The 25989-nt window shown below is 35.9% G+C and overlaps 1 protein-coding gene across 9 annotated transcripts in view; it reads left to right on the top strand.

Moving 5' to 3' along the window:
- FRYL (FRY like transcription coactivator) overlaps positions 1 to 25989 on the top strand; it is a 292081-nt gene that overhangs the window by 54940 nt on the left and 211152 nt on the right. For 8 of the 9 annotated variants that reach the window (XM_020990364.2, XM_078148492.1, XM_078148491.1 and 5 more), the window contains exon 3: positions 6406 to 6524. The exons of the other annotated variant lie outside the window; for it this stretch is intronic. The gene's annotated coding sequence lies outside the window, so the exon portion shown is untranslated. The remainder of the gene's footprint in view (positions 1 to 6405; positions 6525 to 25989) is intronic. 9 annotated transcript variants of the gene reach the window in all.

The following is a 25989-nucleotide window of genomic DNA, read 5'->3' on the forward strand; positions in this document are numbered from 1 at the left end:
CAGTCTGCCCTTCTGTTCACTATCTTTCTGCTCTGAGGTGTGGAAAACATTCATTACTCCTCCAAAGTCATGACTGGTCACTGCTTTGTTCAGATCTCTAAAGCCTTCAAAAACATTTTGCTTTACATATTTATCATAGTATTAGTTATTCTGCTTCTCTTTTTTTCACCATATATCAGTTCATGTAGGTTCTTCTCCATTTCTCCGAATGCATCTCTTTTGTCATTTTTGATTGTATAATAATATTCCATTACATTCATATAACAGAATTTGTTCCAACATTCCTCAGTTGATGGGCAGTTATTTTGGATCCAGTTTTTTGATACTTTGTACTTGTACTTTGATACTTTTGATAATTTTGTACTTGTAGATACTTTTCCTCTGTCTCTAATCTCTTTTATTGAGGCATATGCCTAGCAGTGGTATCATTTCAGGATTTATATATAGTTCAGTGACTTTTTTGAATATTGTTACCAATTGCTTTCCAGAATGGTTGAATTTATTCACAGCTCAATCAACAGTATATTTTTTCTTGTACTTTATCTCCAAGAATTGTCCTTTTTTTGTCATCATAACCAATCTGATGGGTGTGAGGTAGAACATCAAAGTTATTTTAATCTGTATTTTTCTTATTATTAGTTATTTAGAGCAGTTTTTTATATGGTTGTTGATGCCTCTGAGAATTTCCTGTTCTTAATCTTTTGACCATTTATCTGTTGAGTAATGGGTCTTATGCTTTTGATTCAGTTCAATATGTATTTTATATATCAGACCTTATAAATGAGAAATTTGCTACAAAGATTTTTTCCAGTTAATTGTTTGTTTCCTAATCATAATTGAATTGACTTTGTCCAAGACTTTTCATTTTTTAATAATTGTAATTGTTCATTTTACTTTTATAATCCTTTTGATCTCTTGTTTGGTGAAGATCTCTTCCTGTATCCCTAGCGTCTCCGTCCCTTCTCTAATTTATGATGTAACCTTTTTCAATCTAAGATATGTATCCATTTGAAGCTTATTGTAGTATATAATTTGAGATATTGGTAGAAATCTAATTTCTGAGACTGTTTTTCAGTGTTCGCAGCAGTTTTTATTGAATCGTTGAGTTCTTTTCCTCAATAGTTGGTGTCCATGAAGCATTAAGCTCCTATGTTCGGTCAGGCCTGGTTCATGTGTACCTAATTTTTTTCCGATTGATCAGCTTTTTATTTTTGATGCAGGTACCAAATAGTTTTGATGAACACTGCTTTGTAGTATAGTTTAATATCTGATTCTGCTATGTCTCCACACATTTTTCATTATTTCTATTAAGATTCTTGACCTTTTGTTCTTCTAAATAAATTTTTAAAAAATTTAGTTCTATAAAATAGTCATTTGACGTGGCATTGAATGTACACATAATTTCTTTCTCACTTGTCAATGATTCAGAAATGAAATAGACATTCAAAGTCCACAGTTGCAGGGCAGCTAGGTGGTGCAGTGAAGAGAGCACTGGCCCTGAAGTCAGGAGGACCTGAGTTCAAATCCAGCCTCAGACCAAACACTTGGCACTTACTAGCTATGTGGCCTTGGGCAAGTCACTTAACCCCAATTGCCTAAAAAAAAAAATGAACAAAACAAAGTCCATAGTTGAACACATAAGAAACCTTCAGACATAAAGGCTGACTTTGCCCATCTCCCTTCTAAAAATCCTGTCATCATAGTTCTGAGAAACACTCTAACACCTCACTTTTTATGTACAGGACATTCAGGAAAAACTTCTAAGAGGTTGGCAGCCCAATCCTTCCCTAGCCTTTTAATGAGGTGAAGAAATCTGAGAGTAAAAGAGGAGACTGAGTTCTGTAGGGCCTCATTCAGTCTTCTCAGAGGTATTTTGAGTAGATTTTAAAAATTGTTTGTGGTTAACGTTGACTTACACATTTAACTGTGCCAATTTGGAAAAACCTTACTCTTATGTCAATTCTGATAAATATAGGCTAAATTTAATGTGTATTCATGTAATATATAACCTTTCTGGTTCTCTTCAAACTATCTTGTATTTAAATACTTTTTATTTATTGTCTTAGCATTTATTATCTGTATTCTTAACATACATTACATACATACATACACACATACATTCTTGTCTCTCTCATTAGAATGTAAGCTACTTGTCAGTTGGAATTGTGTAATTCAGGCTATTTATATCCCTAGTGCCTAGCAGGGTGCTTGGCATTTATTAAGTGCTTAACAGATACTTATTGAATAATCAGTTTTACAGCTTGCTCTATTCTTCTTTTTGAGATAAGATTGTTTAAATTTTCTATTTGGTGAATCTGAATATTTTGTATTTTTGTAAATATTCATTTATTTTATAAGTTTTGTTTGTATATAATTAGACATGGCAATTTCTGCTAATTGCCCTTTATTTCCTCTTCATATGTTGTGAAATTTTTTTTTTCAGTTTTAGTTTTTTGATTTTCTTCTCCTTGTAACCTGGTGGGTTCTGGACTCTTCTGGCCTCTGTCTTTTCTTTGCATGACCCCCAGTCCAAGACCATTGCCTGCCAGGACACTGATAGTCCCCAGTGGGATATTGTAGAAACCCACTGGTTTCAGGTGTCTTGCACGGTTGCCCTGGCATTGGCAAACAGGCAGTCTTATCTCCTATTGTTCCTCCTGGTACTCTTCAAGAAGTTCATGAACTGGCTTCTCACCTGGTTCAGTGAAAATTGTTGCTTGAGCTGGGTTTAATTGTTGCTTGAGCTGGGTTTCTGTCTTGGAGTTTTTGCAATCAAGAGTTGTTGGCTCCATCTCAATCTACTATGGTTTTCAATTCTGTAGTCTAGATTTTACACCTTCAGGATTGATCGATAACTTCTTTAGGAATTACTTTTGAGTCATAGAGTCATAGTTATAGAACTGCAAAGGGATGCTAGTGGCCATCCAGTTCAGTCTCCTCATTTTATAGATGAGGAAACTGAGGTCCAGGCAAGTTATTTGATTTGCTCTGAAAATTTATATATCTTTTGATCATTTATCAATTGGGGAATGACTCTTATTTGTATAAATTTGACTAGGTTCTCTATATATTTGAGAAATGAGGCTTTTATCAAAGAAACTTGATTAACTCACCCTGTGCCCTCTATATATTAATCTGTCTATACATATATATATGTTTTTTCCCTCCAACTATCCTGATACTGACAAAGGTCTCATGAGTTACACATATCATCTTTCCATGTAGGAATGTAAACAGTTCAATCTTAATAAGTCCCTTATGATTTCTCTTCCTTCTTTACTTTTTCATGCTTCTCTTGAGTCTTGTATTGAAAGTTGAATTTTCTATTTACCTCTGGTCTTTTCATCAAGACTGCTTGAAAGTCATCTGTTTCACTGAATATCCATTTTTTCCCCTGAAAGATTATACTCAGTTTTGCTGGGTAGGTGCTTCTTGGCTGTAATCCTATCTCCTTTGCTTTGGGAATATCCTATTCCAAGCTCTTCAGTCCCTTAATGTAGATTCTAAATCTTGTGTTATCCTGATTAGTGTTCCACAACACTTGAATTGTTTCTTTCTGGCTGCTTGTAATATTTTCTCCTTGACCTGGGAACTCTGGAATTTGCCTACAATATTCCTAAGAGTTTTCCTTTAGGGATCTCTTTCAAGAGGTGACCGGTGGATTCTTTCAATTTCTATTTTACCCTCTGGATCTAGAATATCAGAGCAGTTTTCCTTGATAACTTCTTGAAAGATGATATTTAGGCTCTTTTCTTGATCATGGCTTTAAAGATAGTCCAATAATTTTTAAAATTATCTGGATCTATTTTCCAGGTCGGTTGTTTTTCCAATGAGATATTTCATATTGTCTTCTATGTTTTCATTCTTTTGGCTTTGTTTTACAATGTCTTGATTTCTCATAAGAGTCATTAGCTTCCATTTGCTCCATTTTAATTTTTAAGGAATTATTTTCTTCAGTGAACTTTTGGACCTCCTTTTCCATTTGGCCAATTCTGCTTTTTAAGGCATTCTTCTCTCATTGGCTTTTTGAACCTCTTTTACCATTTGGCCTAGTCTATTTTTTAAGGTGTTATTTTCTTCAGTGTTTTTTTGTGTCTCCTTTACCAAGTTGTTGACTCTTTTCTCATGACTTTCTTGCATCACTCTCATTTCTCTTCCCAATTTTTCTTCTGCCTTTCTTACTTGATTTTCAAAATACTTTTTGAGCTCTTCTGTGGCCTGAGACCAATTCATATTTTTCTTGGGGCTTTTGATGTAGGAGCTTTGACCTTGTTGTCTTTTTCTGAGTGTGTGTTTTGATTTTCTTTGTCACTGTAGTTAATTTCTACAGTCAGAGTTTTTTCTGTTGTTTGCTCATTTCCCCAGCCTATTACTTGACTTTTAAAACTTTTTTAGAGTAGGGCTGTGCTTCCAGGATGGAGGGCACACTGTCCCAAGCTTCATGGGTTCTGTGTGTCTGTTTTCAGAAATACTGCTAGGGACCTGTAAGTTTTTGGTTCTTCCAAAGTGGTATGGTCTAAGGAGGGGTGTCTACTACTCTCCTGGCCTGTGTTCTGGTCTGTGAGTAGCCACAAGCAGACTTTTCTGCCCTGAAACTGTAAGCAGGGACCCCACCTCCGCTGCTGCCACAAGCTCTGATGTGTTAATGCTCCTCTCTCTAGCACTGCCTCAGTGGTAGCAAAAAGACCCCTGTAATCTCCTTCTGACCGGTTGTTTGACCCTCTTTTCTGTGGATTGTCTGTGGGCTGAGAGCTCTGGAAGCAGTTACTTCTGCTGCTGCTGCTGCTGCTGCTGCTGCTGCTGCTGGTTCAGTCACACCTAAGGCCAGCTCCTGGTTTGCTGGGGCTGGGGCTGTGCTGGTGGCCTGTGCTAGACTTCACTCCACTGTCACCCAAGTTCGAAAGTACTATCCTGCTCACCTTCTTAGTTTTCTTTGGCATCTGTGGTCTGAGAAGTCTGGAAACTGTCACTGCTGCCAGTGATTCAGTTGCCCCCAGGCCTTCTCCAAGTTTGCCAGAGCCGGGTCTGTGCTAGCATGGTCTGGGCTGGACTGTGCTCCTCTCTCCTTCTGGTGCCACAGACCTTTCCTGCCGACCTTCCAGGTTGTTTTGAGCTGGAAATTTGTTCCACTCCATCTTTTTGTGGGTTTTGCTGCTCTAAAATTTGTTTAGAGTCATTTCTCAAATGACTGTTTGGAGGGGTTTGGAAGAGAGCTCAGGCAAGTCCCTGCCTTTACCCGGCCAACTTGGCTCCACCTCCTTTTTCTTTATTTCTTTAAAGAATGTTTTATAAATGTATTCATATAAGTATTGAATATGTCTTAGGAAATCAACTCCTAGGTATTTCAATCTTTCTTGTAGTTTTTCTTTTCTATTATTTGCTTTTGGTTTTGTCACTAGACTTTTTAAAAAAAGTTATTTTGGAGTTTGTTGATTTTTGTTCATTTCTCGTTTTTAATTCTCTTTTCATATATCCTCACTAATAAATTTATCTCTTCCTCTTCTACCTATCCTTCTGTTGTAACAAAGAATAAAAAAATAAAAGAAAAAAAATCATTAGGTGAAACTAACCCATCAGCTGAATCTGACAATATACCCATTACATACCCATTCTCTCTCACCTCTTCAATGAATAAATGAATGTGTACTTTATTACCTCATCTCCTATCTAGGTTTAGATCTTTAAAATTACTTAGCATTAATTTCTTTTGTTTGTCTTTTCACTTACGTTATAATAATTATTGTGTATTTCATTTTCTTAGTTCTACTTCATTTGGCATCCATTCATTTGAGTCTTCCCATGCTTTTATGAATTAATTTTGATTATTTCTTAGAGTAATATCCCATTACATTCATGTATCACAATGAACTTGTTTAACCATTCTTCCCGTCAGTGGGCGTTTACTTTATAGTTCTTTTGCTGCCACAGAAGCATTGCTCTGAATCATTTGCAATCTTTTTGTCTAGGAGCTTTCTATATTTCTTTGACTTCATTGGGATATAGGCAGAATCTCTAAGTTAAAGGTTATGAACTTTTTTTCTTAAATATTTTTATTAATATCCTTTGTTTGAAAATCTCTCGCATTTCCAAATATATTTCTTCCTTATCCTTTGCCAAGATAGCCATACTTTGTAATAAAAAAGAAAAAAAAATCACTCAGTAAAATTATCTAACATGACTATAATCTGAAAGCATGCTGTATTTCATACCCATACTGTCCTAACCCTTCCCTTCTCTTTGTTCCCCTCCCCCCAAGAAAGGAAGATTATCTCTTCTTGGGCTGTGCTTTGTCATTCTGTTATTTAGCTGTTCAGTTGTTGTTTTTGTTTACAGGTAAGTTATTGTTGTCATTGTATAGATTGTTTTCATGACATTATAAGTGGTATCCTTGTTTTTATATTTTAGAAGTAAAGCCATTTATTTGAGTCTTGGATTACTGTTCACTCAACTAAAAGCCCAAGATTGATGCAGTCAAGGTAGATGAACCAAGTTATCATCAAGAGATCATTTTCTTGGGTGATACGGTAAGCCTGTTATAACAACTCTAAAAACACCACATATGATTATGGAGTATGAAAACTTTTAAAAAGGTTTTATTTTAGTTACTTGTTTTTGGTTACGTCTTTGCATAAGATCTACTAAGTATTAAGCAAACATTTATTAAGTGCTTATTTTGTGCCAGGCATTGGCCTAACACTGGGGATAGATACAAAGAAAGGCAAAAAAGCCCCTGTCCTCAGAAGAGCTTACAATTTAGATGGTTTTCATGTCTTTATTAAAGAATAATAATTATAATATTATATATATGATGGCTAATATTTATATAACACTTTTCAAAGTACCTTCCTTGTAGTATAAGTGTAATTTTCCCTGTTTTCCAGATGAGGAAACTGAGTCTCAGATGGGTTAAATGAATGACCTGTGGTCATAGTTAATAAATGTTATAGGCAGGACTTAAACACAGAACTCCTGACATCAAGTTCAGTGATATGCTATGATCAACTTTTTTTTAGGATAAAATATTTTTATTTACTTATTTTTAACATTCATTCAAAAAAGATTTGTAGTTCCAAATTCTCTCTCTCTCTCTCTCTCTCCCACCCTTACTCTGCCCATTGAGAAGGTAAGCAGTATGATACCAGTCATTCATGTGAAGTCATGCAAAACACATTCCCCTATTAGCCACGTTACCAAAAAAACAAAAAACCCCCCAAACCCCAATAAAAAAACAAGAAATGTAAAGAAAGTAAAAAATAGTATGCTTTAATCTGCATTCAGAGTTCATCAGAGGTGGATAGCATTTGTCATCATGCATCCTTTGGAATTGTCTTGAATAGAATTGATTGAACCTATGGCATTTTGGAATCATCATGTGCACAAGATGGAAATGGTTCTCTGGCTACCTCTGTTGCGGCACAGAGCACTATAGTTTATTGCTGCTGCTGCTACTGCTGCTACCACAGCCTAAGCAGTTTTCTGCCTTTTGGGTGTTAGAGGCACAAGAGGCTGGAGGGAAGGAGGTTGGTGTAAGTTGTGTTGGAAGCCTGTCGGCTTGTGTAGTCCTGCTATCCTGGTGGTGGTGGTAGTAGAGCTCCGTGAGCCAGTTAAGGGTTAAGGAATATTTTGTTACTTTGTTTAGTTTTTACTTTGTTTGGGTTTTTGGTGTCCTAGAGACGGCTGAAATTACTTCATCTGTTGTGCATACCTATGTTGGAGGGGTTTGAAAGGTTGTGAGGGTTAGAGAAAAATAAAGCTTCATCTTGTTAGACATGTGACCCAGAAGTCCCCAGGAAAAGGCGTTTACATACTATCCATTTTTTTTCTGTTACTCTATACCGGAAATATGATTTTTGTTAGTGGTAGAGAGAGCCAGATCTATTTTTCTTGCTATGCTTGGGTACCTAGTTGGTTGGTCACTTCTATAGCAATTATTTCTATAGCCAAGAGAGTGGAAGTGTCCTATTTAATTCCTGAAATAAAGAAGGAAACATACTAGAGGGATAATATGACACTATTTTTTTTTAAGTTTTTGTTTGGTAGGTTAGCACATTTTAACTTTTATGACTGTAAGGTTGCTTATTTAACCGGTTTCTCTGGTAGAAAACAAATGTAATAATAAGAGAAATAAAGGGAAATGCCCCATGAGAAATAAAGATATTGAACAAATATAAACATGCTCACTAAAATTAATTTTTTTCACCAGTTACTTTATTTCCTTCCTAATGCTTCCCTCCCCTCAAAAAAATTAGGGAGGGTGTGGCTATGAACTAATGAGACTGGGAAAGAGGTAATGTGGGGAAAGCAAAAAATGAAAGTAGAGAAGGAACCAAAAATATTATTGAGATAACTAGATGCATTCAACTGCGATGTCCATGACCTTTACCTTCCCAAAGCACCTAAGGAATTTGTGGTTTAGTCATGTCTGACTCTTTTTAACCCCATTTAGGCTTTTCTTGGCGGAAATACTGGAGTGCTTTGCAGTTTCCTTTCCAGCTCATTTTATAGATGAGGAAACTGAGGGAAATAGTGTTAAACACAGTTAGTATGTGTTTGAGGATGGATATGAACTCAGATCTTCCTGATTTTAGGCCCAGTGCTGTATCCACTGTGCCACCTAGCTGCCCACCTAAGGAATTAGCCCAGGTCGATTCAAACCCTCTGGCTTGTTTTGAAAAGTTATTGTAGAAAACTACAAAGGCTTTAGAAAAAAAAATGAATATAGTAAAAAAATATATTAAGAAATGATTCTGGAAAAATACAGAACTAGACTTTTCTATAGCCTCACTTTCCTTCATCTCTCTATAGCCTTTGATATTTTGATCACCCTCTCCTCACCTGTAGTGAAATAAATTTGAACCAAATGAATGTAGACCTCTCTTAGCACTAGCCTTTTGTTTCCAGGTCTAAATACTCATAGGAAAGAGAGGAAACATAGTGAGAGGCACAGTACCTTACACATCATGGGTATTTATTCCCTTTGCTAATAATGAAAACAAAATTATTCTGTGTCCCACACCTTGACTTGGGTGCTGTGGTGATCCAGGAAAAATATGAGATAGGCCTTACCTTCAAGTAGTTTCCAGTGTATTTGGGGGTAAAAAAATCTGAAATTAGAGAACAATACAGTATAGAATTTTAATCACCATAGGTTGTATGGTTCATTCTTAGTATGCCTCGATTGGGAAGACCATATCTGCTTTAGGGACTCAGTAATCTTTTTTTTCTACGTGCTTGCCAAACCCACCTTTATCTGTACTTTTCATGTAATAGGAGCTCAAAAAGTATTTGTTTAATGATTAGATTTAATAGAGTTGGAAGTTAGAAAACTGATAATAAAAATTTTTTTTCATTAATAGTTGTGGTGGTGGGGAATCCTAGTTATTTTAACTTTCATTAACTTTCCATTTCCATTGACCTACAATTATTTTATGCTTTAATAACTCTTTAATATATTTTATAATTATTCAGCATTTTTTAGTTATTTTTGTCATTCCACTTGTAGCATGTGCTTATTCATATTTCTTTAGTAAAAATCAGATATTGAAAATCAGTTCAAAAAATTTCAGTATGTTAAGAACACTTACCTTCTTGATTATATAGCAAAATCCAGTTTGGGCTCTTATAGCTTTTGTTTCTTTTTTGTTCATTAGCACTTCCACTGGAGGGCAGGCAAAGAGGAATGGAGAAGAAATTAATCAATTTTGGCTTTTAATTTCAGTCATACTGTTTTATATACTCTGAACAGCTGCAATATTTTACTAGATTATTTTAGAGGAATAAAATAAGTTACTTTTTGTTTGTATTGTGTAGTATTTGATATAGTGCTGAGTTGCTTTAAAAATAGCTATTTTCTATGGTCGCAAAGTTTGTAATTTGAACATTCTAAGTTCCTTAATGCTATAACTTTGTTCCTAATTTTCATATCCTTGTTTATTTATTCTCATTTTAAGTTATCCATGCTGAGGCTTTCACTATTACCATTAATAATCAGCAGTTAACATATTAAGTGGTTTTGTTTGTTAAGTGTAATGTAGTATGCTGAATATTGTGCAGCTTTTGATTATTCTTGTATGTGTCATGTAGGAGTGCTTCTGAGGTCTGTTGGCAAACTTTCTAAATGATAAGCATTATCTTTTGACTAAGTTACTGTTAGTCTTTCTAGCTGTATAGTAAATGATTGAGTATTCAACCTAGATCAAAGTAAACTTTTCTTTCTTAAGCATTTCACAAAAATCTAGTTTATCAGTGGCTAAGTTTAAATTATAATTATGCTAAAAATATCATAGTCTTTGCATTCTTGTTAATATCCATTGTACATATATGTTTAACTTTGGGTCCTTTTCCTGTTTGATTTTGTTATCAGTTTTGTGCAGCAAATGTCTTGAAAAATCAGCTTCAAGACAGCTGGCTTCTTGATCTCTTGGAACTATTGCTGCCCAACTTCACATGACTTTCTTTGCTCCGCTAATGCAAACAGTCCACTTTAATTTGTCAGTAAGGAATTTTGTGTCAGTGCCTGTTTTTCAATGCTTAAAGCTATTAATAGTTGATATTAATTATGTAGAAGAATCCTAAGATGGATTTTTTTAAAAAGGGTGTGCCTACTGCCCTTCCTGGAGATGTGGTTCTGGATACTGGTGATAATTTTCAGGAAAACTCCCCTCTGTTACTGAAGATGAGACGTCTTAGCCTGCTTTCTTTAGGAAAGTCTATAAATGAAGAAGATGCCATCAATTTTCTTCATCCTAATTATGACAAGTATAGACATCATCAACTAGGTAAAGTAAAAATATATTATTTGTTTTTTTTCTTGGTATTTTGGTTTTTTGATGATGCTGACCTGAACTATGGCAGATCCAGATTTTTTATGCTGGATATAATTACATTTTTAAAGAAAACAGTGCATGTACAGTTTGTCTAATGAACATATAAGAATTTAGTTTTGACTTAGGAGAAATTTGAATCTGATTCTTGGATCATTGAAATTGGAAGTCACCAAAATTACTATTTAATTAGTAGTTACTAGAGAATTTTATGAAGATCAAAGAATATAATCTCAATTTTTAATGTAATACATATAATTCACAGAAACAAAAAAGTAACTAACAGAAATTGATAAAAGAAAAACCACCTGAATAATTTGAAATTCTGTTTTTACAGAAATATATTGATTTCTCGTTCTGAATAGGTGTAAAATGAAATATTTGGGGATTTGTTTAGGGCAGACATCTCAGTTATATTGTAGTGATATATTATTACATAAAATAGGGAAGCTTTTTTACAGTAACATTTTAAGGAAAAAAGTTACTATTTTTTGCAGTAGCCAAGAAAAGATACTTTCTTTTAATTTGGAGGTTACTGTCCTTATTGGTCATTTTAGTTTTACAAACTGCCTTAAGGTATTGTATGCTACACTAGAACTTAAGTGATTAGGATTTATATTGTGAATTAATTTGAATAGGGAAGTGGAATTCAAGGTGCTGATCTTTGTAAAGCTCTTTGCAAACCTTGAAGCTCTATATAAATGCTAGCTGCTGCTGTTATTGTCATTATTATCACCAAAATACCAGGTTTACTGTCAGAAGATTCTTGCTTTTCTATGTCTCTCAAGCAATGAAATATGCCTTACATTTTTATTTAAACATGAAACCCATTGTTATTAGGTTTTTTTTGAAGATGTTTGTTAGAGATAATATATTTTTATTTCAGTATGTACAACTTCCTTCACTGTTCCAAGTCCATTTGTATTGTCATTTATAATGTTTAAGATCTATTTAGCCTAAACTTATTATATTCCCTTGCTTATTTGACCTCTGTGCTTGAATCTGTAAGAACAGTTGTATCTGATTTTAAATTTTTTATGTGATCTTCTTATTGATAGAATGTATTTTTTAGTTTTTGAATTTCCTTAGTTTCTAAATGATATACCTTTGACTTTTGTTTTACTTTTGCTTAAAAAGCAAAATGAAATAATCACCAGGGCTATGAACATATGGTGACCTTTTGTGGCATTGTACTTTTTGGGGGTATCTTGGTGTGGAAGCTGTGCTTCATAGCATTCGCCCTGGAGAGAGAGACAGCTCACTGAAGATTTAGTGAGGACGACTGTCTCCCAGTTGTGGTTATAGTGTATTTTCATGATTGTTTCTTGGGACATTTTTCTTCTGTAGAACTGTGGTATGAAAGAAGACCCATTCAGAACACAATTTTGTGTATCTTTTCATTAGCTGGTCGAACCAGGGATCGTTATCAGCAGCAGCAGTCTAATTGTGGCATTTTTTTTAGGGGGGGTAGGCAATGGGGTTAAGTGACTTGCCCAGGGTCACACAGCTAGTAAGTGTTATGTGTCTGAGGCTAGATTTGAACGCAGGTCCTTCGGACTCCGGAGCTGGTGCTATATCCACTGTGCCACCTAGCTGCCCCAAGTTGTGGCGTTGAATAAACATGCTAAAACCATTGTTTTAGCTAGGACCTGAGCTGGGGATTGCTCAGTGAGTTAGTGACATTGTGAGGGAAAGAAAAGGCTGCAGTCACCTCCTCTTAACTTCTTATTTTTCAGACCTGGTCATTTTTTATAGGTATATATATGTATGTCCATACCCCATCACCCAGAGAGAATAACATTGATAACAACAAACAACAATAACTAACATTTACATAGAGCCTGCTATGTGCCAGGCACTGTGCTAAGCAATACACAGTATTTCATCTGGTCTTCACAACAACCCTGAGAACCAGATGTCATTTTACAGATAAGAAAACTAAGGAACACAGAGGTTAAGTGACTTGCCCAAGGTAACATAGCTAGTGACTGTGTGAGGCTAAATATAACTCAGGTTTTCCTGACTCCAGGCCCAATGCTCTATCCAGTGCATAACCTAGCTGCTCCTAAATTCTACTACTAGGCTTATACTCCAAAGGAAGTCATTGATAAGAAGAAAGTCCTCATAAACCAAAATATTTACATGAGTGATAATACATTATATTCTTCTACCACATTAAAAAAAAACCCTAATCAGTAGACATTTACTTTGTTTCTAATTCTTTGCTTTCACAAAAATTTTGTTATAAAAATTTTGGTATATGAGGGTGATGGGGTATGGACATTTCAGTCCCTTTATTTTTATAATTCCAAATTGTTTTTCAAAAGGGTTATACTAATTCATAGCTTAGCCTAATTCAGTGTGCCTTTCTTCCTGCTGCTTCTCTACAATTAGCTTTTTCCATCTTTTGTTATCTTTGCCAGTTGCTGGTCATGAGCTGAAACCTCAGAATTACTTTGATTTGAATTTGTCTAAATATTAGTGATTTGGAACATTCCTTCATATGGTTGTTAATAGTTTGCAATTTTGTTTTTGAGAAGTTTGTGTCCTTTGATGCTTACCTATTGAGGAATGGCTTCTGGTCTTAACATATGACTCTTAGTTGTCTATATGTCTTGAATAACAAACCCTTATCTATCTGAGAAATTTGATACAAGATGTTTTTTCCCATTCTACTACTTACCTTCGTGGCCTGGATACATTAATTTTGTTTTTGCAAAAGCTTTTCCATGTCACATATGTAGCCCAAAATTTGATGTGTAAAATGCAGATAGCACTTGATTATTTTAGATAGCCTCCAATTATTATGATCATATTTTATAAGTCATATACTGTTAGTGGAAGACTGAGTTAATTTCTAAAAAGTAGATGAATGCCCCTTGCCACTATTATCACAGAAATTTTGGATCATTTTAATGTATACAATTTCAAGACAGTTATTGAGGCTAGGAAGGGATCGACTTCAACCTGACGTAAATGGTCGGTGGTTTCAGCATTGATTGATTACAGTCTGTTGAGAACTCTATGGACATATTCAGCTGCAGGATCATGTCCTTATCACTAATCAATGTGGACTCCATCAGCACTGAGTAGTTGAGATACACCATAGGTCTTTCACACATAAACAGCTTTCAGGGCATCATAAAAGTGCTTTGGATTGTTACCATTAGCATAAAACTGAATTTCATCTGCTTTCTTACTGAGCCAAGAATCCTGTATGTATCTAAGCTTCGCTCGTACTTGGATGGAATTAAATGTTGCCTTCTTAGAGATGAATGAACTCTCCTGCTGGTGAATCCTGTGGAGTTCGTGTTTTTCATTTAGCAGCTTCTGAATTTCCCCGTCATTTACTTCAAACCAGTCTTGAAGTTTTTGAGTGTTCTGACCCAAGTGAGCAAATGCAGTGCTATACACCAGGTCTCTGAAGGCTGCGTTCCTTTTCTGCTCCACTGTTGCTAATTGTGTGTTGGGTCAACTTTCCCTCCAAGTTAGCACCAAACTGTCCTGGCTAGAGAAGCTCCCTAATCTGTTGATATTAATTCTTCTGGTAGTCATTTTGTCCTAGGCCTGCCACTTTTGTTGAATGCAAACATTTAGCTTAGAGAGGATAAGTCTGTGATCAGTCTAGCACTCTTTGCCACACGTTGCCTTCATCACTCTCATATCCTTTTTGTCTCTTCTCCTTACAATCATGTAGTCTATTAAATGCCAGTGTTTGCTGTGAGGGTGCGTGCACAAAGTTTTATTGTGTTTAGGAAAATATAAGACAGTGTTGGTGATGAAAAGATCATGGCATGCGTAAGTCTTCAGTAGTAAGTGACCATTGTTGTTACTGTTTCCAACTCCATTCCTCCCAAGGATTTCTTGCTGTGTTTGGTAGTCTGAGCCTACTGTAGCATTAAAGTATCCCAGAATTGTAAGCTTGTTCTCTTTTGGCACATTGATGATAAAGGTCTCCGGGTTTTCATAAAATTTTTCTTTGACCTCATCAGGGTTCATTATGGTGGGAGCGAAGACACTGATGATGGTGGCATGGTGTTTTCCTGCAAGTGGCAATCACATTGTCATGAGTCTGTCATTCACTTCTTTTGGTAGACATACAAGCTTGTTGACTAGATTAGTTTTGATTGCAAAACCTACACCATCTTCACGGTGCTCCCCTTCACTTTAGCCACTCCAGAAAAACTTGTATCCCGTGCCAGCTTCAGTAGGCTGGCCTTCATTTGCCAGCGTTGTTTCACTCAGAGCTACTGTTTGGAGGCGATACTTGCTAAGTTCTCTCTCAGCAAGAGTTGTTCATCTTTCAGGTCTCCTGGATTTTGTGTTGTCTGTAAGTGTGTGCACATTCCATGTATCAATGGTGAGTGGAATCATCTTTGCAGAAGTTCTTGTACATTTTTGTGCGTTTTGACCGCAGGGTGGGATCCCCACCTGATGCGGTAAGCAGGCCAGGTTGGGTAAGCAGACGATTTTTAGGGCACCTTTTCTAGCCCCTTCCTCACACCAGGAGGTGAGCAGTGCGATCCTTAAAAGGCTGCTCAGACACCCAGGGGGCTGCTGATCCCATTACTGCCTCCAATAAGAAGATGACCCTGGCCCTCCAGTGTGCAGATTGTGTCTACAGCTCCCAGTATATCTGCACCTGCTGCTTTGTCACTTGTCTGTCTCCACAGGACTTTGAGATAAGTAAAAATGGTAAAATGGTATGGGTGATGTCTTTTGATGTGTATATAAATCGGGTTTAAACAAGGCAGAGTTACACAGTATCAGACAGAGTTGTTGGATTCACTCTCTCCTCCACAGTTACCACAGTGCAGTGGCAGGACAGAGTCAGGATGACTGGTGATAGCTCCAGAGGCAGTGGATGACCCTGGAGTCTTTGATGTCTAACCCAGCTCTAAGCACTCCACAGCATCTGGTTCAGCTGCCTTCATGGCCGTTGGAACAAATTGTTCCCATCTGCCCATTCCACCAGGGAAAGTCTTCATGTGTTTTGGGTGACACCCCCCTAATTCACCAACAAGTTTGAGACCCCTTTGTTACTCTCAACCTGGGTTAGCCCATCTGCTGCAACGATTTACTGGGGTGTGGCCACTGTGCATCTTGTAGCCACAGGTGAGAGTTATGTGGATCATCAGGTGGACACCAAAGGTGAAATGCAGCCCTCATGCTTGTTTTCCCTGAACACACCTTATAACCCATATATAGATTGGTGGAAAGACCTGAAGCTGTTTTTAATCTGGACAAGAGAAAATTTACTGAAAGCATAGGGGGTTGGGCTTATAATTGTCTTAAAATATTTGAAGCTCTGTCTTATGGAAAAGACTTGTTTAGCTTTGTCTCAGATGCAAAAACAAATTTAAGCATATAAAGAAGTATATGTTTTTGTTTGTTTCTGGTGAGGCAGCTGGGGTTGAGTGACTTGCCCAGAGTCACACAGCTGGTGAATGTTATGTGTCTGAGGCCAGATTTGAACTCAGGTCCTCCTGAATCCAGGGCTGGTGCTCTATCCACTGTGCCACCTAGCTGTCCCTGAAGCATATGTTTGTTGACTGAGCTACTTAATAGGAGAATAGGCTGATTTAGTAGATAGAGTTCCCCTGTACTGAAATTTTTCTTGTAAAATGCTGAATGACCATTTGTTGAAGATATTATGGCAGAGGTTCTTTTTTTTTTCTTTTGGCTAGGCAATTGGGGTTAAGTGACTTGCCCAGGGTCACATAGCCAGTAAGTGTTAAGTGTCTGAGATGGATTTGAACTCAGGTCCTTCTGACTGCAAGGCCAGAGCTCTATTCACTAGGACACATAGCTGCTCCATGGAAGAGGTTCTTGTTCAGGTGTAAATTAGACTGCGTGGCCTCTGAGCTCCCTTCTGCCTTAAGAGATTTGCTGATTCTTTGGCTATTTATCTTACCCCCCCACACACACACCTCCGCCCTGAGATCAAGTGGCATCAGTCTTCTTGCTGGATCTTGAACGAGACTCTCCATTTCCTAATTCCAGGCATTTTTTATGCCTGTCTCTATGGCTGGAATGTTCTCCTTTCTCATCTCTGCCTCCTTGCCTCCCTGGCTTCCTTCAAGTTTCAGCTAAAATTCTACCTTCTATAGGAAGTCTTACTCAATCTGCCTTAATTCTAGGACCTTCCTTATTGATTATTTCCAGTGTATGCTATATATACCTTTTTTATAAATACCTGTTTGTATGTTGACTTCTCCATTAGATTATGAAAGCCCTGTAGTTTTGTTTTGTTTTTTTGCTCAGATCTTTAATTTCATTGGTGTATCGAAGTCCGAGTTTTAGAAAGTTGCTTCCAGGAATTAAAAGGTTAAATGACTTGATCATGGTCACACACTCACTTTTTGTTAGAAGCTGAACTTGAACCCAGGTCTTCCTGAGTCCGTAGTCAGTTGCTATATTTACCATGCTTTGTCTACTATTGTGTTTAAGAATATGATAAAGCGAGTTTAGGATGATCACAATTAAGACAGGTGACTCTGTCATTTGTACTTTGTTTTTCTTTTTATCAAAAAGGTACTTGCACTATACATATAGAATGTCCTTTCTATAATCAGCCTTTGCTCTGGTAACAGATTAATTTCCCTAAAACATTGCTCAGAAATGTTCAGTGACTTACTTTTGCCTTAAAACTTAACCTAATGTTTCAGATTCCTCAACCTATTTTTGTTCAGAGTCAAGCAGCATGAACTCAGTCTAGTGCTGAGCTCTGAACTAGCTCAAATCCTGCCTTGGCTGTATATTGGCTTTGTGGTCCAGCCTGGGCAAGGCATTCCGACCTTTCAGTGCCCCAGCCACCTTTTTCAGACTTGAGATGGCTGCATTAGTAGAGAGTATGTCCTCACTGCATGTTTTACTACATCATGAAATCATTAGGTCTGTTAAAAAAAATCAAATTCATCTTACCTGCTCAGCATCCATTTCAAACCTTATCTCTGCTGTAAAACTTTTTCTGACTAGACTGTCTTAATGTGTTCTTTCCTTTCGTTGGATCTTATAGCAATTAGTGTCTGTATAGCTAATTTATAAGTCAATAATTTAATGCTTTATGGCATGTTTTCCAATGTTGCCTCAGACTTGTTTAAATCTTTTATCAATTCATAGTATTTAATGTATATGTATCTTATTTCTTCAACTCAGTTGGAAACTCCTAGAGAGCAAAGATCATTTTAATTTTCCACATATCCCTTATAAGTGTATAATACACGTAATACAATGTGGTTTTATAATATAAAGGACATCAATTTAAAAAAACCTTTTGATTATATAATGAACTTCATGATATTGGGGAAGTCAGAAACTTTCTGGCTTTCTTCAACTTTAAATTAAAAACATTGTACTGGATAAGCTTATTATAAAATAATAATAATAATTAGCTCCATAATTATATATACTTTTAGTGAAAAAGCAGGAAATATTTTCTGTAATGATAACTTTCTGCCTTATTAGCCTTCATATGTGAGAGTTCGCTCTCTATCCCCTCCCTAGCACCTCCTGCATTCCTTTTTCAATAGTAGAGATAATTTTATTGAAAAATACAAATATCTTGATCAGCCTCAACTTTTTGTTCAGAAAAATTATCAAGCATAAAGCCAATATACACATTTAACCAAATCTGGTGTAACTTTGAACAAGATCAGTCTATTTCTAACTAAAAGTAATTTTTTCCCAGAATAATTCTTATGTTCCTTACATATAACATCATATGGGTCATTATTGTTCACTCATTTATTGTAGGATAAGATAAATTACACAATATTTTAGGTAATTAAGTATATTAAGAATTTCATAGAATGTAGAGACAATAAGGGAAGTATAATAATCTTATATTACATTATTTTATAATGTTAAATATAGATAAAGAATTAGTCATGTTTAGAAATAATTTATAAAGAATATAATAAGAGTGGTCTTAATATGTTTTTAAAGTCATCTCTTAGTAGTTGCATATTTATAATCGAGCATTGAGATGGTGCTTTTACATTAGCAGTAGCAACGGAATCCTCTTTAAATTATCTACTTATTTCTATTTTTATATCCTGGTAATGGAATGAAATGTTCTTGTTCATCCTGTAAGAACTCTGTTGCATTACCAATGGAATGCATTAGAAGCTAGATATCATCCAGCCAGGTAATGGTGCTAATAAAAGAAAATTTTAAGCCTTATGAATAGAATATTTTTATGACATTTTTCTTATATGTGGAAACATTTAAAATACGAATTTTAAAAATTTGTCAGGTTTGTACTTTTCCTAAATTTGTTTAGAACAGGAAATGTATTTGTGTGTCTTTTATTAAGAATCTCCTTTAGGAATAGCTCATCATTGCTAATGAAATAAGTAGAGTAAATTAAAATACAGGATGTTTGTCCCAAAAGTCTAAGTGCAGTTTTAAGTTTTACTTAGACTTTTGGGAATATACATACACACAGATATATATTTTAAAGTGGAAGAACACATGTAACCTATATTATATAATTCAGCAGTTTGTATAGTATACACACAGTGTAAACTATACTGTCATGAGGAAAGTTTTGCCATTATTTTAAACAGAAAAACACTTATGTGTGAGGCACAAAGTAACTAATTTTGAAGGATTTTTAAAAATTTCATGATTTCAAAAACTTAAAGAACAAATGAATAAATTGTTATTTAATTGATTCAAACATACTTCTTATTGAGTATTTTGAATAAAGTAATGGAACTTTACCAAGGCTTTCCTTTATGTAAATGTATTCATTTTGTGTATAAAGCTTTGTGCTGATACTCTAGTATTTGAAATTTTCTGTTTCCTTTCGCATTTAAAGAAACTTTTTTAAAAAATGAAATTATCTCTTAAAATAGATTTAAAATTTTTTGACCGAAATTGGAAGGAATTGTTTACAGTAGTGTGTTTAATTGTATAAGATAAGTAATTGGTTGGGGCTTATGAAACCCATTGCTTGGAACTATACAAAAATAAGGCTTGGAATAGATATTTAAATGAAAAGACTTTTTGCATGACACAAGATATTTTAGTGTTCTCTCCATTTATTTATTTATTTTTGCTCTCTCTTTTTTTTGGGTGAGGCAGTTGGGGTTAAGTGACTTGCCCAGGGTCACGCAAGTATCTGAGGCTGGATTTGAACTCAGGTCCTCCTGACTGCAAGGCCAGAGCTCTATCTATTCACTGCGCTATCTAGCTGCCCTTTCTCCATTTATTTCTGCATGTTACTATTTGATATGAATACTAGAATCCTATTTCAGAGCTGGATGGAACTATTTCATGGAAAATTTTCCTTGCTTTGATTTCAAAAATAAATTTTAAAGAATTTCTCTAACTTTGATGGTACTCTTCTGTTTTTAAAGTAAAACGTAAATAGCTTCGTGTAGACAAGCTGCCACGTTTGTAGTAAGTTATTATTGAATACTGGAATCCCATATTTCTTCTGCTTAAGTTATTGCCATTTTGCCTTTTGTGCACACCATGCCAGAGGGTGGTAAATGTAGATTTTTTTAAAAAAATGGAAGTCAAGAATAGCAGCCTATAAGAATGTGAAAAGTAATGTCTTGGCGGCAAAGTGAACAGAACAGAGGGCTGATTTTGGAGTTCAGATAACCTGAGTTTTCACATTTTGCTTCTGATTTATTCTGGTTTGTGTGATAATGGACAAGTTACTTAAGCTCTTAGTGTATCAGTAAACTCTCTAGGCAGCTCAGTGTAGACTAGAATGCTGGACTTAAGAATAAGAATCCTGAGTTTGAATCCTGCCTTTGCAAATCATTTAATTACTTTCAGCTTCATCCTTGGTAAAAAAAAGGAATAATAATAGCACCTGCCTCCTAGTGTTGTTAAGAGGTTCCAGTGAGATAACATTTAAATTGCTTTGCAAACTTTAAAACACTATATAAGTGCTATCTATCTGTCTGCCCATCAGTCTGCTGATCTGTCTCTAATTATTTAAAGTGCAGAACAGTTGCCATTTTGCATTGTTAGGAGGAGTTTCCTCATTTTGGAGTTTATTGGACCTATTGACATGACAGGCCTGAACAACGTCATGGAGGCATTGTGGTACTGTGGAAAGAGCATTGGGTTTAGAGTTACAAGACTTTCATTTAAATCCTGGTTTTTGTTTTTTTTTGCTTTTTACCTTTGTATCCTTACTAACCCCATGGGCCTCAGTTTCCTTTTCTGGAAAATAAGAGGATTGAACTAGATGATCTCTTTTGAGTTCTAAATTTGTGATGCTATGAATGACTAAAAAAAAAAGGAAAGGAAAGGAGACTATAGTGTGTAATTTAAAATAAATTTGTATAGATATGTTTCATTCATTTATTATTCTCTTCAGCTAGCTAAAGAAATAATCACTCAGTATTTATCAAGTGCTTTCTGTGTGCCAGGCACTGTGCTAAGCACTGAAAATCAATTTATCACTTCTGGTTTTCACTGTTAGTGGAAAAAATGCTTATTTAAAATACAGCTTTGTTGGATAATGATGTGTTATCAAGTTATTTGTACCTCATCTCACACATTCTCTGCCTTCCCCTTACTAGATTTGGGACAATAGATGCCATCTGTAGGAAACAGTAGAACAATAATCTCTGACCTCTTCTTTCCACATCACAACTGTGACTTGAGTTCTTCTGGAAGTCAGTATGTCAGATGAAGGACAATTTGACCTTGAAAACAAAAACCAGATTTAGGGAGCCTGGGAATAATCATCAAGCATTTATTAAGTTCTTGTATTGTGCCAGTCATTGGTGGGTGGTAGAGATATAAAGACAAATGGGAAACAGTCTGTTCCTCAAGGAGTTTACATTCTAATGGGGGAAGTGATATGCCTGTACCATAATATATGAAATATGTGAAGCCTGTACCAAACAAATACTAGGTAACCTTGTGTCAGGGGCAGCTAGAAAAGACTTCATATGTAAAATGGTGATTGGACTGAGTTTTGAAGGAAACCGATGATTCCAAGAGTAGGTAAAGAGGAAGAGCCTTGCAGATATGGGTGAGAGCCGGGATAGAGCCTCCAGGATTGCAGCATGGCCACTGATCTTGTTTCCTGTAGTCCCTAGTAGAGATTTACTGTTCTGATTCTGTTGGTTGTTTTCAGTTATTTGTCCTTGTAAATATTCAGTCATCTTTGTAGAGATAATAATGGTAAGAATCTAGAGGGGGGGAATAATAGAATATAGCAGAGTATGAAGATATTGTGTGAGAGGCTTAATGGTCTGATATTTATACTTCATACTATTGGCTTTCAGTTTAATATATTACACTCATCAATAAAATAATAACAATGACAATTTGAAAAGTAAGTGCATTGGAACCTTGTACAAAATCTTTTATAACATGAAATTTCTTATTTCTAAGTTTCTACCTGCTATCTTGTACAAAAGAGGTTTATTATTAAAATTAGTAGCAGGACTTTGTCATATTGGTTCTCCAATAAGTATAGCTGGTATGATTCTTAAGCTTTTAATACTCAAATGGATCTGTGACTTCACCTATGAAGGAGTTACTTCCCATCATACAGATTGGAAACCCATTACCACCTACCTGTTCTATGTAACTTTGGCCAAAGTCTTCCCAAAAGTTGTCAAAAGAGGCCCACCTTAGGCCTAATCACTTTCTTCTGACATGGTGAGGGTACAGTGGAACACTTTTAACTGTCCACCTGTCCTCTTTTGCTTTTGCCATGTGATCAGCTTATCTCTATCATTCCATTTCTTGATGACATCCTTTACTCCTGCTTTTCTTTAGCTAACATTTTTTTCCAGTACGATAGAACCTGTTGGAGCTTAAGTTTCACTTGGTGTGTATATAGCATATGGAAGTATATGGAGTATTCAGGTAGGACTAACACCTCTGTGTGAGCGCTGGCCAAGCCCTTTTCAGGGCTGCTCATCCACCTTTGGTGTTATTACCCAATCCTCACCTGTGGTTCCAAGAAGGTATGACATGCGCAGTGGCCGTACCCTGGCAAACTCTCTTGGCAGATGGGCTCAACCAGGTTGAGGTTAACCAACAGGCCTCACATCTGTTGGTGAGTTAGGATGAGTCTACCCTAAGAATGTGAAGATTTCCCCTGGTAGAATGGGCAGATGAGAACAGTTTGTTCTAGTCACCATGAAGGCAGCTGGAGCAGGCACTGTGGAGCGCTTAGAGCTTGGTAAGACATTGAGGACACCGAAGTGATCCATTGCATCCCAGGCCTCACCAGTCATCTTTTGTCTTGCCACTGGACTTGGGTGACTCTGGAAGAAAGAGTGAGGCTGATGGCTTTGTACAACTCTGCTTCACTTAAATTCAGTTCACGAGCAAGTCAAGCTATCACCCTGGTGTCACTGGGCCTCTTTGAAAATGAAGGATGAACGATGACCTATGGAAGACCGGTGTCACCTCTGTGCCATAGTGAGACTTTGCATTGGGGCTTTGGGGTTTTCAAATATGGGGAGACATAGTTCAGGCATGACATTGTGCTGGAACTCATAGAGTTTAAAGAAAATAAAGGAATTTTTGTTGTTGTGGATTTGTTATTTTATCAGTTTAACAAATTATTTCTCTGTGAGGAAACTACCTCAGCCAAGAGATATTGCCGTGTGACCAGATAAGTTATCGGATAAATATAAGTTGCAGTGATCTGCAATCTATAGCTTTTTACGGGTACTACCTAGAGCACTGAGGTGTTAAGTGACACATTCGGGGTCACAATTTGTATTTGTCAAAGAAGAGATTTGTGCCAACACCTTCCTGTCACAGAGGTTGGCTCTTTCTACTGTGCCAACCTGCTGCTAAGCAAAAAGAAGATGGCATACAAATGCTATGCAAAATCATACATGAGGAGTACATAAAAGAGATGTAAATAAAATATATTATAAGATGAGGGAGGAAATTCTAGAGGACAGGAGGACGTGGCACTTAAATTGAACTGTAAAGAATGGGTAGAAAATTCAAAAGTTGGGGTAGTAGGAGGGGAATCATAATCTTAGGGAACAGTGGCAGCAAAGCAACACATTAATTTGAGGCATCAAATGTGAAATACCTAACTTTAAGGATCAGATTTCATTTTGTGATTTTAAAAAAGTCAGAGAACAAATTGATAAATTGTTTAATTGAATTCAGCATATTTCTTACTGGGTAAAAGCCATGGGCATTTTGAGTAAAATAATGTTACTTTACCAAGGTTTTGCTTGTCAAAACCTTGTTTGGGTTGAAACATTCCCTATTTTATTGAAGTTTAGCTAATAAAGGGGATATGGAGAGTCTTATTTATAGTCACATGTTCTTTGGGATAATGGAAGAACTGGTGGATACTTCATTTATGGGCTGTTATTGGGAAAAGGGGAGTAGAACTTCTTGTCTGGCTTTAGGGCTGGAAACAAGAAAGGCCTTATTAATATAGCTATGTATAGGTGTTTATTCATGTAAATGTTATATAGCAAGTAAGGAAGGATAGGACTTGCAATTACAGAATTCTAATTTTAAGAAGCAAGCCATATCTTTATGCACAAAAGAAAAGATCTAGAACTACGAATTCTAAATAAATTGGAAAGAATTATAGCTGTTAAAGTTTTGTTGGTCCTACCACAAATGTCAGGCATCCTATAAGGCAGTGTATTAGCGATCTCTTCTAGCTTTGGATCTTCCTTTAATTTGAGAAATGTTGCATCTTTGCTTTATCTGAGTCATTGGTTAATAGATTAAACCTCACGAGGCCAAGCATTCGATTGTATTTTATGTGTTTCACTAAATACACAATATCATTGCTTGGGAATATTTTGCAAGTAACTTGAATAATTTGAGAATAATTGTATAAGCAAAGAATGAGCATTCAAGTCTGATTTTTTTTTTCAGAAAACACTTCCATGACATTTTAAAAAATATGGATATTTATAGCTAATTGTTGGTTAGGTAGCATTATGTTTCTTGCCTAAATTACCCAAAGTATCCTATAAAAAAAATCTGTGTAACAGAGGTACCATGATATTGTGGGAAAAACAGTAGATATGGACTTAGAAGATTCTGTGGATAACAACGTTGTGTTACCTCCCTGAGCATCTGTTTCCTTATCTGTAAAATGGGCAGTCATACTTGGGCTTCTTGTTTCACAAGGGAAGGAAAGTGCTTTGTAAATTTAAAGTGGGAAGAGAGCTGGGATTTGCAGATTCATAATGAAATGATGGAATTTGAAAAAACATTATTTTTCCATTAATCCACTCCTGAAATTTCTGCAAAGTAAGAACATTTATTTCTATGCCTATTTGTAGTTCCATAACTTCAAAACGATCATAAGAGATACTTTTTATCAGTTTTTAATTGTGTGCATAATGATTAGATCATTCTTGCCAACACTTTCAGCAATAATTTTTATGTACTTTATACATACTAAAATTTTAATTCATTACCTTCTATAATTAGAAAGAAAATAAAGATTTTGTTTTTAATAATATTCCATAGTAAACTAGTCATTTGATTTTATAGCAAAATGATGATTGGATGTAGAAGTGCAAAAGGGCCTCAGGATTCATTTGGAATAGGTTTTGTAGGGGAATCTGTGAGTAACTATAATCAAACAATAAATATTTATTGACTGACTATAAATCAGCGTGTTATAAAATGGAAGTAGAAGGATATTAAGACAGGACCAATGGGGAGATGGGTTGTATATGCAAATACATATAAAACAAAGTATGTAGGTGCTGAACGGAGTTGCAAACAAAGTGCTAAGTTTGGAGTTCCAGGTCTAGTTCTGTGATTGGGATAGACCACTTCTAGCTAAGTACTTTGTCTGAGCTGAGAATCTGGAACTGAACCTGAGAACATTTCATTTAGCAAAAAATAAGCAAGAAACTAAATGCAGCATAAACAAGTAGGTGATTCACATTGTTGTTGTTGTTGTTGTTTTTCCCCTGAAGGGGAAGTGAGGACTGAATGGAAATGACAATGGAAAGCCCAAGCTGAACTGGAAAAATTGGGCTGAAGGAAACTAGATTAGTGAAGAATGAGGTAAAAGACCATTGAGCTTTTCTCATTGAACCTTTAGGCATGCTTCAAGAATAATTTAACAACTACTCCAAACATGTTTCAAGGAAGGGACCAATAGCAGGTGAAATTCTTTATGTTAAGACTGAATATTAACTGGTATAGTCATGCCAGCAGAACA

The sequence above is a fragment of the Phascolarctos cinereus genome, unplaced genomic scaffold (assembly GCF_003287225.1).
Source record: "Phascolarctos cinereus isolate Bilbo 61053 unplaced genomic scaffold, phaCin_HiC Scaffold_9;HRSCAF=440, whole genome shotgun sequence".
NCBI lineage: Eukaryota > Metazoa > Chordata > Mammalia > Diprotodontia > Phascolarctidae > Phascolarctos > Phascolarctos cinereus.